Genomic DNA, 6,576 nt, shown 5'->3' on the forward strand with positions numbered 1-6,576 from the left:
TTAGGTCTGGCCGCCCCCTTTTGTCAAAAGAATGCATCTCAACTCGCAATAGGGCTATTTATAGGTGAGGAGCGCAACAGAAAACAGGCCCAAGCCCAGCAGACCACCGCCCAGCGCCAACACCAGGTGCCTACTCCTCGCCCTGGACCGCCCGACGGTGTAATTTACCGCCTGGCGATGCGTCGACTCTTTAATTCTTCAATATTCTTCTCTTTTCTTGAGTCTACGACCTTTATCTTCAACTCCATTCTTCACTTTCTCAAAAATACTACAAAACAATGCAAAACAAGCATAATATCGCTAAAAACAACTTTTGACTCTCTACAGACTCATTTATTGAGTTTTGCTTGATTCTAAGCTCATTCTAAGTAGTAAAGGGCGTAATTTGGTCTAAAATGAGATATGAAAATAACTGTTTTTCAACCTGCATCAGTCATCACCACAGAAATCACATAACTGCTACGTTTGAGAGATATTGCGAATCTCCTTTGGAAGTTGTGAGAGGATCTTTGTCAAGTTGTCTAGCTTTTGAGTCAAGAGATGATTCTAAGCTAGCATAGCATCATCCGCAGGCAAGTGCAAGACTCCTCTCTTTGTTGTAGGTGCACCCCTTTCACTTTAAGTTTCCTGCTCATTAGCAGTCATACTGTCTATCAAGTCATAGGCTTCACCTTCAGTGTTTTGTTTGATATCGCCTCCAACTGAGGCATCCAACATAATCTTAGACTGCATGTTCAGACCATCTAGGTAAGCAAGAACTAGGGTTGTCTTGTCAAACTCGTGGACCGGTGTCTTCCTTAGTAAGCCTTTGAATCTTTCCCATGCTTGACCTAGAGTCTCTTCCATGCCTTGCTTGAATGATGAGATATCCAGTCTTCCTTGAGTAACTTTAGAATGTGGGAAATATTTCTTGACAAACTTTGTAGCCACAGTCTCCCATGTTGAAAACGTCTCTTCAGGGAAGGAATTCAGCCACGTCTTAGCGTTGCCTCCCAATGAGAATGAGAACAAGCTAAGCTTCACTCTCTCGTCTGATACACCTTCCATCTTCACCGTGTTGCAAATTTCACTAAACGTTGTCAAATGGTCATATGAGTTCTCATTTGACAAGCCGTGAAATTGGTTACTTTGCACCAGGTGTATAAGCATTGGATTCATCACCTTGTTAGTCGTCTAATCTATAGGAATGACTATGCTGTTAAAATGGAAAGGGCCAACAACAATAGATTGATCTGCAAGAGTGTGTCTTGGAGGAGTTTGTCCAGCCATTTCCTCTGCTCTTCGAACTGGTGAAGGTGATAGTAATCTGTTAGGAGAAGGAAACAAATCCCTAGATGGGTGTCTGACTCTCCTTCTTCCCTTTGTCTCACTTAAGCCTTCAAGAAGAGGTTGTGTATTTTTCTTGCTCCTAGTATGTCTAGTCTCCTACTGCATTGATAACGATCTAAAAACCGTTATTTTTATACTTAAATTTTAAATTCAAACACACCCTTTATGGCTTAGAATGATCTTAAAGTCAAGTAAAAAACTTAGTTGAGTCATGTGAGAGTCAAAAGATGGTTTTAGAGATATTATGCTTGTTTTTACATTGTGTTGCAAGGTTTTAAGGTGAACTGAAGATGGAAGTAAAGTAAGGTGGAGTTAGACCCATGAAAGAAGAAGAAAAAGGATGAAAAGAAGGGTCAAGTGAGCCGCTGAGCACCAGAATGGACCGCTGAGCGTCTAGAGCGATTAGAGGGAAACTGCTCAGCGGCAAAACTGACTGTTGAGTGGTTTACTTAGGCGCCTGGGCGGTTGTCTGTTTTTATTAGCTAGATTGTGTAATCTATCTGTTATCTTTTTGAGATTATATATAGCCCCAGTGCGAATCAAAACATATTCTTTTGGCAGAGAGAAACATCCAGAGCTATTCCACATACCTTGGAGGAGTTTCTTTGGATGCTTAGGCTCCAATCTACCAAGTTTAGGGTTATTTCTTCCACTCTTTCATATTTCATCTAGTTTCACCATGGTTTTGGTGAACTAAACCCTAGGTTGTTGGGGAACAATGTAATCTTTTGAAACTCTCATATATCCAAATTCTTATTTAATTTATATGTTTGCATATGCTTAATTTATCAGTTGTTGGGTTCCTCACCTGTATTTAATGCTTTTATCGTTGAACTCATTTGGTAAATGTTGTTTGTCTTTATTGATACGGGAACATACAATAATGTCATGAACTGGGGGGAATTCCTTGATTAAGCAACACCAGCTAGGGATAGGGGTAGGACGATCAATTGTATTTTGCTTCCGTTTATCACGCATTATTAATTACTAGGGGAGGCTAGCGATAGCAAGCCGGTAATTAGTAATAGGCTCTTTTCGCCAAGGGATTGGGTTAAGGGTAGACCAAGAAAGTTTGCATGACAATATGATAAATAAGCAAATTAAATAAGAAGAGTAGATATATGAGGGTAGATAAGATGAAATTGTAAACCCCAACAACTCCATTCATCCATAGTTTCTTTTAGCCAATTGAATCACTGCATTTGCATGTTTACTTTTATTTTTTGCATTCAAACGTCAATTTAATTCTTTTCTCAAGTCTTATGCAATTGATTTACATGAAAAGTAAGGCCTAAGAGTCATTTGGGAAACGATACTTGGACTTACCCATTTATATTATGTGATAAAGATTTGGTACACTTGTCAGGGACTTAATTAGTTTTTTGGTGTCGTTGCCACAGACTCGTGATTTAACTTATTTAGTAGTGTAAACTAATTAAATTTGACTTGATTGTATATATTTTATCTTTTTATAATTTTATTTTTTTTATTTTTATATAAAAAGTGTTACTTGGGTTTGTGTTTCTTGTGCATGCAGCAGGAGACTAGACATACTAGGAGCAAGAAAAATACCCAACCTCTTCTTGAAGGCTTAAGTGAGACAAGGGGAAGAAGGAGAGTCAGACGCTCATCTAGGGATTTGTTTCCTTCCCCTGACAGATTACTATCACCTTCACCAGTTCGAAGAGCAGAGGAGATGGCTGAACGAACTCCTCCAAGACGCACTCTTGCAGATCAATCTAATGTTGTTGGCCCTTTCCATTTTAACAGCATAGCCATGCCTACGGATCAAACGACCAACATGGTGATGAATCCAACGCTTATACACCTGGTGCAAAGCAACCAGTTTCACGGCTTGTCAAATGAGAATCCCTATGACCATTTGAGAACGTTTAGTGAAATCTATAATACAGTGAAGATGGCAGGTGCATCAGATGATAGAGTGAAGCTTAGCTTGTTTCCGTTCTCATTGGGAGGCAATGCTAAGACGTGGCTGAATTCCTTCCCTGAAGGGACGTTTACTACATGGGAGACTATGGCTACAAAGTTTGTTAATAAATATTTTCCACTATCCAAAGTTACTCAGGGAAGACTGAAGATCTCATAATTCAAGCAAGGCATGGAAGAAACTCTAGGTCAAGACAACCAGTCCACGGGTTTGACAAGACAACCTTAGTGTTACCAATAAGGAGTATTGGTAAATCTTGAAGAATTGTTTTGATGATGCTGCAAGAAGTGTTATTTGAAGAGGACTTTAGAATTATTTAAAAAGCAACTTGTAGAAATTGAGTGTAGTAGGATAGTCTTAAATAAATTGTAAACCTTGCATTTTCTACTGGAATAATCGATTACGAACAAGTAACAATCGATTATCGCTTGTATTTTGTACTAGAATAATCGATTATGGACGAGCAATAATCGATTATCACAAGTCCTTAAGGAATAATCGATTATCACATTTTGAAAAACCTGTAACGGACTTAAATAATCGATTATCACTTATAATAATCGATTATTCGTGGTAGTTGGGACTTGACCTTTGATATTCAGACCAGATGGCTATATGTAGGGTTTCAGAGAAATTCAAACACAACGTTCTTGAACTGAAAGCTCAAAAGAATACTGTTTGTCAGAGGAAGTTCTCAGTAGCTTGTTCAAAGTTCCCTTACTTGGTCTCGTGAATAGGAGAGGCTTGCGTATCGTGTGTTGATAGTTGGAGCAGTCTCTCTTCGAGTTAGCAAGGTGCTCTGCCTGGTCTCGTGAATAGGAGAAGCTCGTGAATCGTTGGTCGATTGCCGGAGCGGTTCTCTTCGAGTTGCCTGAGTGTCATTCTTCCGGTTCGTTCGTTGAAGTAAGGTTTATTTTTATCAGTTCTCATTCACTGTCTATTGTAATATGTGAAATATTTTTAGTGAAATTGTTAATCACTCTTTACAGTGATTAACGACTGGACGTAGATTCTGTTGAATCGAACCAGTATAAAAATACTTGTGTGATTTTTCTACTCCCTGCATGATGGGGAAGTGCATACCTAGAGAGAATATTCTAAATGACATTTAAGAGAATGGAAAAGAAATTAAAATTGGAAAAGATTAGAGAAGGGAAACTTAGGAAATGAAGATGCGTCACTTGAACAAGCTTCCAAGATAAGCATCATGAAGAGGACCGCCACTTGCTTGAGAAAGATAAGGCCTGCCCAAATTTGGGACTTTAGAGACAGAATTCTATCTCAAAGAAGAATGCAAGATTGCAATTCAACTCAAATTTCATTCAATGCAAAGGTGTGTACAAAGAAGAACCCCTAGGTTGCTTATATAGCTTTTGGAATGACTTTGGTGAAGAGTTTCAAGAGATGTGGGACTTGGAAGGCTCCAAGTTCTGTCCAGCAGCAGATGCAACGTCCCTAGATGCATGGGAGTCCCACATTGCTTAATTCTCTCATTCCAAAAGGGTTTATAAGCTTCCTAGCTCTCCTAGAGTTCAAAAACTAACACTAGCTATGCTTCCTAACTCCTACACGCCTAAAAATGCTCACTTTCTCTTCTATTCTTTTTAAGACCAAGCTATGGAAAGTCCCACATTGCTTACTCTTAAAGAGAAAGAAGAGTTTATAAGCCATTATTCACAAGAACTAAGAGAAAGAAATCAAAAGGCAAATACACGCCCAAAGAGAACCTATTCTACTTTTTTTGATACAAACGTGTAAAGAAGACAAGAAGTAAAATGATTCCCTTTAGTCATGCTTCTTGTCATCCTTTTATTCTCTTCATTACTTTGCCCATCCATGATCACATCACTTCATTTGTTACTTTTGTCTGCACACAAACTGTTCGATAAATTTTCTGAAAGAAAATTGTTTTTTCGAAAAAGGACCAACTTCTTTTAAAAAGGTGACCAAACACGCTTTCCGTTTACTCTAAGTTTAATTTTGTTGTGCTATACTCTTCAAACCATACCTCACTGGTTCCAACAATTGGTATCAAAGCTTGCTTTGATAGTTTTTCAAAATTTGTGAAAATGGCCGGTCACAACCAAAACCTTGTATATGCCGAGGGTGCTTCTATTAACAGACCACCACTTTTTACTGGTGATAACTATGCGTTCTGGAAAGTCATAATGGAAATTTTATGGGGTCTTTTGACAGAGGAATCTGGGAAGCTGTACAAAATGGTCCTTATATTCCTACAAGCACAGTTGATGTTGTAGAGGTAGAAAAACCTTATTTTAACTGGACTACTGAAGAAAATAGACGAGCTCAATTTGATATTAAAGCTCGCAATATTATTTCATCTGCTATTGTACTTGATGAGTTTTATAGAATTTCAGTGTGTAAGACAACACAGGAAATGTGGGAAGTCCTCAGGGTCACTCACGAAGGAACAGAGGATGTGAAATGCGCAAGGAAGAACACTCTCATTCAGGAATATGAGATGTTCAGAATGCAACCTGGAGAAACAATTTCTGATGTCCAAAAGCGTTTCACTCACATTGTGAATCACTTGACTGGGTTGGGTAAGACTTTTGATACTGATGAATTAAATGTAAAAATTTTGAAATCATTAGACAAGTCTTGGCAACCAAAGGTGACTGCCGTCACGGAGTCTCAAAATCTCACTCAGATGACGATGCCAATTCTATTTGGAAAGCTCCGTGAGCATGAGCTTGAGTTGAGGAGACTAACTACTGAAGAGGATCATGGCAAGAGAAAGACACTAGCCTTCAAGACCGAGATCTCTAAAGCAAAGAATTCTAAAAGGATTGAAGATGATGATTCTGATGATGAGGAAAACATGAGCTTCATGATAAAGAAGTTTGCCAAGTTTATGAAAGGAAAAGGAAAAGACAAATTCCGCAAAGAAAGGAGAGAAAATCAAGAATCTCCTTCAAGTGTGAAATGCTTTGGTTGTGGAGAAAGAAGACACGTGAAATCTGAGTGTCCAAAGAACAAAAAAAGTGAAGAAAAGAAGGAAAGTAAATTTCAAAAGAAAAAGAAAGCTTACATAGCTTGGGAAGACAATGCTTCCAATTCAACAAGCTCAAGTGATTCAAATGAAGAAGCCAACATTTGTCTAATGGCAGATTCAGAAGATACTGGAAGTCAAGTAAGTGATTCCAGCTTTGAATCTAGTGAATTAGATTTACAAAAGGCTTTCTTTGATTTGATGAATGAATCTGAAAAACTTGATGTTGCACATAAAAAGCTTAAGAAAGAGCACAATGAATTGAAATTTAAATATGATAAATTGC

This window comes from Vigna radiata, unplaced genomic scaffold, assembly GCF_000741045.1.
Source record: "Vigna radiata var. radiata cultivar VC1973A unplaced genomic scaffold, Vradiata_ver6 scaffold_207, whole genome shotgun sequence".
Taxonomy (NCBI): domain Eukaryota; kingdom Viridiplantae; phylum Streptophyta; class Magnoliopsida; order Fabales; family Fabaceae; genus Vigna; species Vigna radiata.